This window comes from Phoca vitulina, unplaced genomic scaffold, assembly GCF_004348235.1.
Source record: "Phoca vitulina isolate PV1807 unplaced genomic scaffold, GSC_HSeal_1.0 scaffold54, whole genome shotgun sequence".
NCBI classification, from domain to species: Eukaryota; Metazoa; Chordata; class Mammalia; order Carnivora; family Phocidae; genus Phoca; species Phoca vitulina.
In genome coordinates, this window is record NW_022589757.1 from 8,183,306 (window position 1) to 8,195,155 (window position 11,850).

Sequence of the window (11,850 nt, forward strand, 5' to 3'; positions counted from 1 at the left end):
CCTGAGCTCAGGTCATAGCCGTTTAGTCAGACACTTCTCTGCTTGCAAAATCAAAATGCAGAAAAGCTAAGATGTGTGATGGGAGATGGCTTTCTGCAGACATCAATATGGATACCAGAGTCTTCTCCCGAAGCCCTCCTTCCTCCCCTGCTCCCTCGCTAGGTTAGGGGGTCCCACCAGGTCCCACTTGATTGTTAGTGCTCAGAGGTGCCCAAAGATAGAAGCTCCCCCAGGGGATGTCTCTGTCTATACAGCTCGTTATTATATTCTTAATTACACAAAATCTCATCAAAGAGGGTTCTGGGTCCATTTCTTGAGACAACATAGGAAAAATGTGCCGGAAGGAGGTAGGAGGAGACAAAGATTATGTGATACTTTTTTTGGACCGCGGTGGGGGGGGTTGTCTACCGAAGTTCTGAATTTGGTAAACATGGAAGGGGAGAGTGGAGCAAGGAGAAAATGCAGAGTGGCTGGGGAGGTTGTTGCTGCAAATAGAAAGGCCTCAGGAGGGACATCAGGTACAGGAGCTGAAAGATGAACACGGAGTAAATGCCAGGCGCTAAGCTTTGGAGGATGAAGACTCCGTTAAGTGGCTGCGGATTCCGGGAACTAACTGGAGCCTTCCGAGTTCATGTCCTTTTTTACACCATCGTGGAAACCTATGCAGGCCGTTGGTTATCTACTGGCTCTCCGAACGCTGTGATTTTAACCCTGAGTTAGTCTCCTACGGCTGCTGTCACAATTGGGACTTAAAACAGTACAACTGTGCTATCCTGCCTTTGTGTAGGTTGGAAGTCTGACGTATCTGCCTCACTGGGCTAAAATCAAGGTCTTGGCAGAGCTGCTTTTCTGGAGGTTCTAGGAGAGAATCTGTTTCCTTGCCTTTTCCACCTTCCAAAGGCCACCCACACTCCTTGGCTCATGGCCCCTTCCTCCCCCCTGCCAATCCACCAATGTCACAGGCTAGGACCCTGTTCTCATCATCTCATTCCTTTCTCTCGTCCTCTTATGCTGCTACCCTCTTCCACAGTTGAGGACCCTGTGGGCCCATCCAGAGAGTCCAGCAGGATCTCCCCAGTTTCAGGTGAATTCAAAGTTTCCATCTGCAACCTTACTCTTCCTTTGCCATGTAATTAACTCACAGGTTCTGGGCATTAGGATGAGGACATTGGAGTGGGGGCATTGTTCTACCTGCTGCACTCCCTGGTGCTACTAATCCAGGTCCAGGTCACCATTATCCTTTCCTGGATTACTACTACAAAAGCATGGATTTTGGAGTCAGACTGCCTGCATTCAGACTCTGGCTCTGCTATCTACTAGCTGTGTGATGTTAGGAAGACTCTCTCGGTGTCAATCTCCTATCTGTAAATGGGGGACATGAAGAGTACCAGCCTCATAGCGTTGTGGACAGGATTAAGCACATACTCGGCATGCTGGCAAACACTCAGTTAGCTGCTATTGTCATTAGCGAGTCTCGCGTCTCTACCCTAAACCTTATTTACTGGCTCCTCCACCCTGAAGCCAGGCCATGGTTTTCAACACAAGCCGATTGAGTCCCCTTTCCCATGCCATGATATCATTCCCATTATGGTCTTTGCTATCCACATATATTTGCTCCACGTTTCAGTCATAGCAGAGGATCTGAAGTGTGACAATGTCTCTGCCTATGGTGCTCCTCTTGTCTGGACTTCTTCCTTCTCGTGATCCTGTGTCCAACTGTACTCATCCTTCGTAGCCAGTGTTCTGACATCCTGGGCAGAACTGGTCACCCACTCACTCGTTCGATCTCAGGCACTGCTCGGGACCCTGAGTGTGCCACCAGCCCGGCAGCCTCTCACCGCAGGGACCACACTCGACCTCTGCCTGGAGCCAGCCACACACCAGATACTCAAGAAAAGTGTTGGAAGCGTGTGACATGGGAATTTGTTTTTTTTTCCTGGAAATTTATTAATGTGAATTGGGAAGGGAGGAGCTCAGAAAGCCTGGGGATCTACATGCAGAAAAACTTTTACAACAGAAGAGAGGCTATTTTAAACTAAAGTGATGAATAGATCGCAAACTGGGAAGGTTTTTTTTCTTGCTCTACACTTTTCATTGACTGTGTTGCCGGCCTAGGAGTGAGGTTAGTGCAGTACCAGCTGCGCAAGAGATGCCGAGTCTCAGAGTTAGTTCCTTATCGTGTGAGCCCAAGGCATCTACGAGTCCTTCTGTTCCTTCCCTGAAGGTAAGAATGGCTTGCTCCCATGGGCACAGCTGTCTAGAGTTGTCATGCTCAGCATGGGATCTTCTGAATCCCATTCCTAATGGAACTAACTGTATTCGGGCCACATATATCCCTCCTTGCTGATTTTGCTACAGGCATTTAATTTTTTCCTTGCTGTAGAGTGGAAAAGTTCATGGCAAAATTAACTTGGGATCCTAAAAATGTGAAAGGCAACCTTAAGACTGTTCCCAGTTTGCAGATGGGTTATAATTAAAATGTCATTTGCAAGTTGGTGATTTGGAACCCAGAAGGGGCTATTTTCACATAGAAATAGTGTACTTACTGGTGATTAGGCTCCCAGACATGTATATCTCAAAATGCAACTGGGATACAGCTATTTGAAATTAATAGCTAAGACCATGATGGTACCAGGCCACAGATTAAACAAAACAGAAAAAATAAGATTAAACCACGTCTATTTTTAATGCTAGTGTCTGAGGGAAAACACTTTTAATTAAAAAGGGATAAGAGGTATATGAAGATTCTGAAGAGGATTTCTCAGCAATTTTCAGGGTTTTACTGGCTCTTTGTAAATCTGATTTACATTGAAAGTCTATAAATTTATCTTCTTTTGTTATTGCTGCAGGCATTAATCTTATGCATATTGGCGATGATAATAGATTTTACATTATTTGGGGGGGTGGAAGTTGGGGAGAATTCCTATTATGTGCCAGGTCCTTACCTGTGCACAGAATAAAGTTTCTGCCTTTGAGAAATTTCCTTTCTTATAGGAGTATTCAGGCAATAAACTAATGACTAATTTATATATATATATTATATATATATAATTGTCAAGTAGTGATAAGTGATTTGAAGAAAAAGATTGGAGTGAGAGATTAGATTTTGGATTCAGTGGTCAAGAATATGTCTTTAAGGGAGCTGATAACTGACAGAATTCCTCAAAGAAGTAAGGGGCAGTCAGTGTAGACGTGGGGGGAAGGATATTCCAGACAGAGGCAAATGCAGGGCAAAGGCCCTTAAGCAGGGATGTGCTTGGGCATCTTCAAGGACTGGGGTTAACAAGGGGTACAGAAGTCAGGGAGGTAGAATGGCCATGGAAAAGACGTTGGGTCTTATTCTAATTGGGATTTTTCTGTGTATGGAATTCTAAGTTTTTCTAAGAGAATTAAGAAAATATTGGACACAAGAGAAGGCGATCCAGAGTTGAATACCTTTGATGTTTTGTGGTAGAAATTTCTACACTCTTAGTGATAAGAGATGGATAAGAGAGGGAGAGAGCATTCTTGTCATACCCCTGAGTCAATAGATTATAAAACGGTTGGGAGGGTTAACTAGTGAAGGTCTTGGGGGTGGGGGGGGGGGGGGGGGGGGAGGTTAGAGAATTCCCAGCACTGACCACCAGATGGCGTGTTGAGCCCAGGACTGCTTGGTTGCTGTCCAAAGTGGACTTGGGCTGGGGAGGGAAGAGAGCATCATGAATTGCTCAGGCTGGGAAAGTCTGTGCTTCTGTGCAGTAACTTGTCATTTGCTGAAATTGCTGAAATCATGAAAAATAATGACTCTAAGGTAATCGACAGTGATAATTGTGAGTAATTTACATATTCTTTTGTTGTTTCAATGACAATGGTTCTCCCTTGGCTTCTCTCTCTCTCTCTCTCTCTATATATATATATATATTTTTTTTTTTCTTCCAGGAATAAGGAGGGAACTGAGACTGCCCTGTGGACTCTCAGGTGTCCTGGCCACTTCACTGCTCATTAGCATTTCCTTAAGGGGGTAAACCAGGGGATGGAGGTGGAAAGCAAACCGATCAATTTTGCTGCACCTTTATTGTTCTGAAAAGCATGTAATCAAAGGCAGGAGAGGGTGTTGAAATTAATGGCTAGGATAACAATTTGAGGTTATTCCACTCCTCTTTTCCCAACACACACAGCATCACCACAACTACCGCACCTGAGTGCATTTGGTCCTTGAGCCCATTTGACACGAATTACCACAATTCCTGCACTCCTGGGTCATCCCTCAGCCTTAGACTCTCATCCCCACAGGGGTCTCTGCAGGCTGTGGCAATCCTTCCTCTGGTCAGCTCCCTCCCTCTCCCCCTCCCTGCTTTATTGTTCTTCATAGCACTTACAGCATCTGCCACTTATATAATGTATATATGCTAATGTGAGCTCCATGCAGGGGGCGGTGTTTGTCTGTTTAGCTCACTTCATATTCTCAGGACAGTGACAAGGCAGTGTTTGGTAAATATTTGTTGGGAGGTTAATCATTGTCCATTGGGAAGGACAAGGCCTGGTCTGAGCAGTCACAGGCACGAGAAAGGGAAGACAGGATGTTCAAGAGCTTTCATAGGCAAAGAGACTGAGTATTTCTTGATGCCTGGCCAACTCTCTGTTTGTTTGTTTGTTTGTTTTTGATCCCAAAGACACTGTGGAGCTTTTATTAGAAAAATGGCTTGAATGACAAGTTTCACACAATCCCTAGTGTTCTGTAGTATTTGGCATTTGCTTACAGGCTTTTCAGCAAGGGAGGCTGACCCTGTTCTAGGTCTCCATGGGCATTTGAACAGTCTAACTTTGTAAGTGCCTTGGGATGTTGCTCTTCTCCCTACTCAGATAAGGAAGACTTTATAGTATGGATGTTTGTATCACCTCTTTAATACTCTAATAATTGGTATGAGGAGTTCCTCCTGGTCACAGTTTGTGTAGCTTATATAAGGTCCATATGGCGGTTGCCCCCTTACCCCTTGGCAGGACAAGTATGGTGGTGCCTACCTCCAAGGTCACAGGGAGATAACTAGCTATGGGAGCAGAGAGCCTGCCCACAAGACATTTAGGATCTCCCTTCCTTCTTAAGTTTAGTGGTTTTACAGACTGTGAGCACCTTGAGGGCAGGGCTGGGTCCTGTCCATCTTTGCAGCCCCACAGACCCAGCTCAACCCCTCTCCCCCTGTGCCCCCCAAGAGGCACGGTATGTCTACAGTGAATGGTGACCTTGGCTGATATTGACACCTCACTTTTTGCCTTTTCTCACTGAAACAGGCTTTTTCAACTCCTGTCCCTTTTTATGAACAGACACATCTGCAGTGACATGGATGAGTCCTGGTGACAGAGTGGACTTCTTCCACGGTCTGAGGGTAACAATGACTGTGACATCATGTGATGATCTCAACACTGCTGCCTGGTCTATGGCTGTCCTCCTTTGTCTCTCAAGTGTCCTGGCTCATTAGCATTTCCCTAAGGGGGTAAACCAGGGGATGGAGGTGGAAAGCAAACCAGTCAATTTTGCTGCACCTTTATTGTTCTGAAAAGCATGTAATCAAAGGCAGGAGAGGGTGTTGAAATTAATGGCTAGGATAACAATTTGAGGTTATTTACGTCACAGCACTTCCCATTAGATTAGGCTGGAGAATTCATTTTTTATTAGCTCAGAGAACCTTGTACATGTATCTCTCAGAACAGGATCCCACTGAGGTGACAGAGAAATGTTACTATTACTGTAAAGATGATCACATAGTGGTCTCCTATCTTTTTGTAGTTAGCCTCCAAAGTGGGGTATAAACATCCCTTCTGCATGAAAACCTATTGTACTGCAGGAATAATGTATCAGAATTTTTATTGCTGTTTATTTGTATCTAAAATAAGAAAGAAGTTGAGCTCTAATAATACATGCTATATGGACTGACAACGACTTATGTCTAAAATTTATAAGTGAATATAGATGTATTTTGGAGACACATGCTCAAAATTTTTCACTCATGAGAGTGAATGATTAAACAAATTTGGAGACAATGATGTAAATGATCACCAGGAGCACATTCCCTTAGCCTATTAGAAGCCTCTCTGAATTGTACAGGATTCAGAACAAAAAAGATACTTTCATTTAGGTAATTATTCAACCACCCAAACTTAATCACAGCTCAGGGCTTCTCATCCCAGAAATATTACTGCATATTACCTTGAAGCTTATGTCAAGACAAGGTGTCAAGGCAGAGATTTTAAACTGTCATGAAAGGAGTAAATAAAATTGCATTAAGTTGGAATTTAAATATGGGAAATGGCAGAAGAGTTTCTGAGGAAGTCTGGGGAAAACATAGCAACATGGTCCATGAGGGAGACGTCTTGGTCTGATGTGCAAGGGCCAGAGGGGTCCCGTGCAGGAGGCCCTTGCGTGGTGGGGTGTCACTGTATGGTCACCAGCACTTGGGAGCTGGCCATGCAGGAGCTGTGAGCTCCTTTATCCTATCCCTTTCCTGATCCCATCTTTTCTCTTGTTAACCTTTTCTCCTTCTTTCGCTCCAACTATTGGAAGGCACAGCTTGTCTCCACTTATTGAGATATCTTCTGGGAGGAGATATGTGCCTGAGGAATTAGGCCACATATATCATGAGCATTCTTAACAGACAGACTGCTGGATGGGAATAATAAAAACAAGGCAGGTGTGAAGGCTGGATTTTCTTTTACCAACTTATTCCAAGACCATTCTTTTAGGTCAGACACTGCAAGTCAGTGAAAGGCACAGCTTATCCCTTGGTTGGAAAAGGATTATAGTTTCATCTGTTGGGCAATATTTAGGAAAAATAATCTCGTTGACTATTTCAAACTTGATTTCTCTAAGTAAAGGAGGTAGATCCTTGCTGTGAATCTTGAGGCTGCAGGACCTCACCTCCTGGCCTGGTCTGGACTCCCTCCTATTAGGCAAAACCAGCAATGGCTCAGTTGACTCAGAGGTTCATATGCTTTCGGCCTCTGGGTCACTCTCTCTTGCGCCCTTTGGAGGGTCCTCAAGTAGGGGGGAGGTAGTGTGGGAAACTACTGAGGAAAACTACTACAGTTCTGACATGGAAGCTAAGGGAATGTTCAGGTCAGAGGATGGTAGCTCAAGACAAGGAGGACAGTGGTCCACTGTGTCGGGAGGACCCAGCGGCTAAGGCCTGTGTCAAGGTTAAGGGCCAGTTTTTGCACCTGGTCATGGGCTCTTTATGGATGTCTTCATAGGAAATAACGTTGTGAGGGGAAGCCAGCCAGCGTTAGGATCTAGGGCCTTATGTCCACTTCTCTGTGTTCTGTTAATTGGCTCGACCTTCATCTTTGTTTATTTTTCACATTTTTCTCTTCAGATCACTGAAGGGACTGGAATACATAAGAAGTAGCTCTTTCTCAAATTCTGTCTCTTGCTCATCAGCGTGAAGCTCGTTTGGCTGCATATGGACAGTCTTTAGGACATGTGGCATTTACTGGGGACTTCCTTATCCCTGCAAGGTCACAGGGATGTCATTGCCTGAAAAGGCTTGGGAAACACGGTTCTGGCTTAGTGCCTGCTCCGTCCGTTCTTTTTCCCCTCCTATCTGTTTGGGGGCGTTCAATGCCTTGTCAGTGCAGAATGCAAATCTACTAAGATTTATCTAAGTTGCTTTTGTTTAGCAACTGGCTGTTTTATTGAGGCTTTAGATTTAGCCCCCTACTAATGACTACGTGCATTTGGGAAGAGAGACTGGCTTTGCAGATAATAAAGCAGATGTGTGTCTGTGACTTACACCCTCATCACATCTTCCTCTACAACCAAACTTCTTCATGAGCTACAGAAAGCTTTGAGGACCTCCTATATCCAGGGCACTACTAAATGCTAAAGAGGATTCAAAGAAGCCCTCAGTGTGCTTACACTTGGGGAAATAAGCCATTCCGGAGCAGAAGAAAGAGTGCAGGCTTTGCAATTTGATGAACTTGAGCTTCAGTTTTATAATCTGTAAAGTGGAGATAGTAATCTTATTGTGTGGTTTTGAAATATAGAAACACTAGGTGTAAAGGTTTGGCCTCTAGTAGACATTATCATTATTTTAAAAGGGTGATAATATTACAAGGGTGTCTGTGAAATGTTGACCAATTGTGTGAAGGAAACTCAGAGGCAGAGAGAGGCTGAAGGCTGTCGGGAAAGAATTCATGGATGAGGATTATTGTTGTTGTTGCTCTTTTGTTGCTAAGAGAAAGGAGATCATGTGTGTCTTTTATTTCTCTGTCTCACACAACACTGACCAGCCTCCTTTCTGAAATCTTAGCTGCTGTTGTTAATGGACAGCCTGGAGCCTGCTGCCTTTGAGAAATGGACTGTGGCCAAGATTCTGCATCCGGGCCCCACCCAGGCTCAGGAGGAAGTCCATTAGCTCTCTGCAGGAGCTGGAGGGGAGCAGCTCCAGCTTTGCAGGCATCCTCAGAGAACAGAAGAGAGTCAGAGAAGGAGGCAACTGCAGGGAACTCCAGGCCCCTGAGATAGCTGGACCAGGGCAGGAGGGAGGAGGAGGGATGGGGGCGGGAGGGGAGAGGATGTGTGGTTTTGAGAGAGACAGCTGACCATGGCCACCTTCTTGACCAACCACCTCCTCCTTCACAGTGCTTTGGGGTCAGGTGTGTTGCCTTTACCTTCCTTCCTTATCTCTGGTCTGGGAGAGCAGGGAGAAATATTCCTGTTAAGAAAGTTCCCGAGGATCATTTTCAGTGAGCATGTGAGCAGGATATAGCTCAGCACTGCTCATGTCTCACCATTTCTTTATCTTCATTTTCACCCTTGTATACTTTCTCTACCTCCCTCTACTCAATTCTCTTCCTCTTTTCTCCCAAGGGTCAAAACAAAAGGGGAGAGAAGAGGGAAGTGGGGGGAAGAGCGTCTATGTGCGGTTGTACCTAATTTCCCTCCTGGGTGCGGCTGGGGGAACACTGTCCTCTTCCAGGGAGCTTCTTCAGAGTCGTGGGGACTAATCGGCACATTTTACTGAGGTTGCTTTTCTAAAAAGCCCTTTGGTCTGTTCTCGTTGAGGTCTATAGTGCTTATTTCTTTGGTGTACAAATCTGATGGGAGAAGGCAGATCAAGCAAGCTGGAGGGAATAGAAAAGCTAAGAACGAGAGGTGGATGTTCTTGGTGGCATGCCAATAAAGTTCTGGCTACCTTAGGTATTGATTTCCAGCCCTTCCCCTCCATCCTCTGCCATCCAGCCCAGGGAAACACTATGGATGGCCATGGATCTCTTAATTCTGGCTCTGCCTTCCTTCCAGAAGTCCTCTCTCAACCCCACAACTCGGAGTCATTTCCTGCCCCTGTGTTATTTTATTCCACATTGGCTTTCTCCCATGGTGGCAATGAGCATGCTGTATTGTAATGACCTTTTGATTGCCTTTCCCTCTCAGTGGACTGTGGTGTCCTGGCAGGAGGGACTGCGTCTTTTCCTTGTTGTATCCTTTGGCATGTAGTGGATGCTCTGTTGATATATGTTGAATGTTGACTGAATGAATGAATCCTGCCACGTAGACCTGGCACCCATTTACCCTCTTCCCCATCTCCTGAGGCTCACCGGGCTCATGTCCCATTTCCCCAGGATATTCTTCTCTGGTGTCCAATATGTGAGTGGGCATAGAGCTCAGCTAGCACCTGCAGAACCTTCCCCAGACTCCATTCTCAGAATAAGTATATAAATTGGCCATGATGAGACAGTGTTTTATCTTTGTGACTTCAAAAGATCTGATCTTGGCACACCTGGGTGGCTCAGTTGGTTAAGTGTCTGACTTCCACTCAGGTCATGATCTCAGGGTCCTTGGATGGAGCCCCATGTTTGGCTCCACGCTCAATGGGGAGTGTGCTTCTCCCTCTCCCTCTGCCTCTCACCACCTCCCTCCCCCATGAGCGTGCTCTCTCCCTCCCTCTCCCTCTCTCTCAAATAAATAAAAAAAAATTGAAAAAGAGTTTGATCTCATGAGTAGAAATGTAGGGCTTTTAAGGAGAAGGGTGGACCTAAGAGCAGCTGGAAGGAAGTCTAATCCTTTAGCCACTCACAGTGGGTGCCCAGTCAGATCACAGAACAGGGCAGGGCAGAGAGATACACACCACATACCGTCAGGTCATGGGTGGGTTGTCATCATTCAGACTTTCCCAAATTCCTTGTAAACAAGCTGAAATAAGATGATCCTCATTTTCAGTTGAGCCCAGGATAGTAATTTCTTGGAAAGTGCAAAGGAAGGCAAAACCTTCCTTTGAGAGAAGGAGGAACAAGTCAACAAGAATCCAAGGGAGGGAAATTGCTTTTCTCTCTGGTTTCTGAATAGGTGATGGTCAGAGCTGGCAAAAAGCCCAGGACATGTCAGCAGTGCTGGAAAGGAGATGCTCTTGCTGTAAATCTTGTGTTGATTTTTGCCCCTCCTTTCCCACTCCCTTCCGCAGTATCATGCTCTGGATTGCAGAAGCTCCTTACACAGGCTCACATTTCTTGGTGAGTACTCCTGAGCTGCCTCCCTTGTGCCCCAGAGCACTCTGTAATCCATTAGAGCAGGGATCTCAGTCTGACTTGGAGGAGTTATGGGTGCAGCTGTCTTTTTCTCTCAGAGCAGACACACTGGATTTTCTCTCCCATCTGCATTTCTGCATCAGCGCCTGCAGACAACTTTCCTCCAAAAAAAAGACTCTCCCTATATTGTTACTTCTTTGAATTAAATTTGCCCTTTTGGCCGAAGTGCCCGATGGACAAGGAATTTTACCAAGTCCAAGAGTAGTTTTGGCTTCCCAGTGGGAAAAAGTTGCACCAGATAGCCTACTTTGGCCTCCTCCCACTGATTGCCAGGCCAACTGCTCAGGCCCATCTCTGCCTCTTCAGATTGCCCATATCTTTCTGCCACTGCCAAGGCCCTGTGGTCTCTACTGGCTGTTCTCTCTTCTTTCCCTCTTACTTCATCCTTGGTATTCTTTTCTTTCTCTTTTTAAAAGATTTAATTTATTTATTTATTCATTTGAGATAGAGATAGAAAGAGAGAGCGAGCAGGGGAGGGGCAGAGCGAGAGGGACAAGCAGACTCTATGCTGAGCATGGAGCCCAATGTGGGATTTGATCCCACAACCCTAAGATCATGACCTGACCCGAAACCAAGAGTCAGATGCTTAACTGACTGAGCCACTCAGGTGCCCCCATCCTTGGTATTCTTTAGTTAAAAGTCCTCTAAGACTTGGCACAGAGCAGGTAACAGTGCCCCCAGATGTCCCTTCCTCACTACATCTCACAGAGAAGTGACAACCCCTCTCACTGGCATTTAGGAGACATCTTTTGGGAGGTGACTATTAGTTAATAACTTTGTTTTAGGGCAAGGTATAAGCCCTGGCCCATCACTGTACAGCTGGGGTATCCTGAACATGTAACTCAACTCAACCTCTCTGAGGCTCAGTTTCTGCATTGGTAAAATGGGACTATCATAATACTTGCCTCATAGGGTTAGTGGAAAGAGTAAACTTCATCCTTGGTATTCTTTTCTTTCTCTTTTTAAAAGAGAAAGAACTTTTAACTAAAATGATCTCCCAAGAGATCATTTTACTTCAATCTTCTCAGGAATAGAGTGACTAAGAAGGGATGGTGTATAACTTGAAATTGATGAGAAGGGGTGGTGGGAGGACAGAATGCTGGTCTGAATGAGAGAAATAAGTCAGAGGATCACACAAAGCAGACCTTTAACTCTTGACTTCCTTGCAGACAGTGACAATGCTCTGTTCTTACTCATGAGGGTGAGATTCCCAACTCCCCTGTCCCCTTCCCCTTCTTAAGTATAGGCTGGAGGAGAAAATTGAGTTAGAGAGGCTTGAATAATACCTGACAT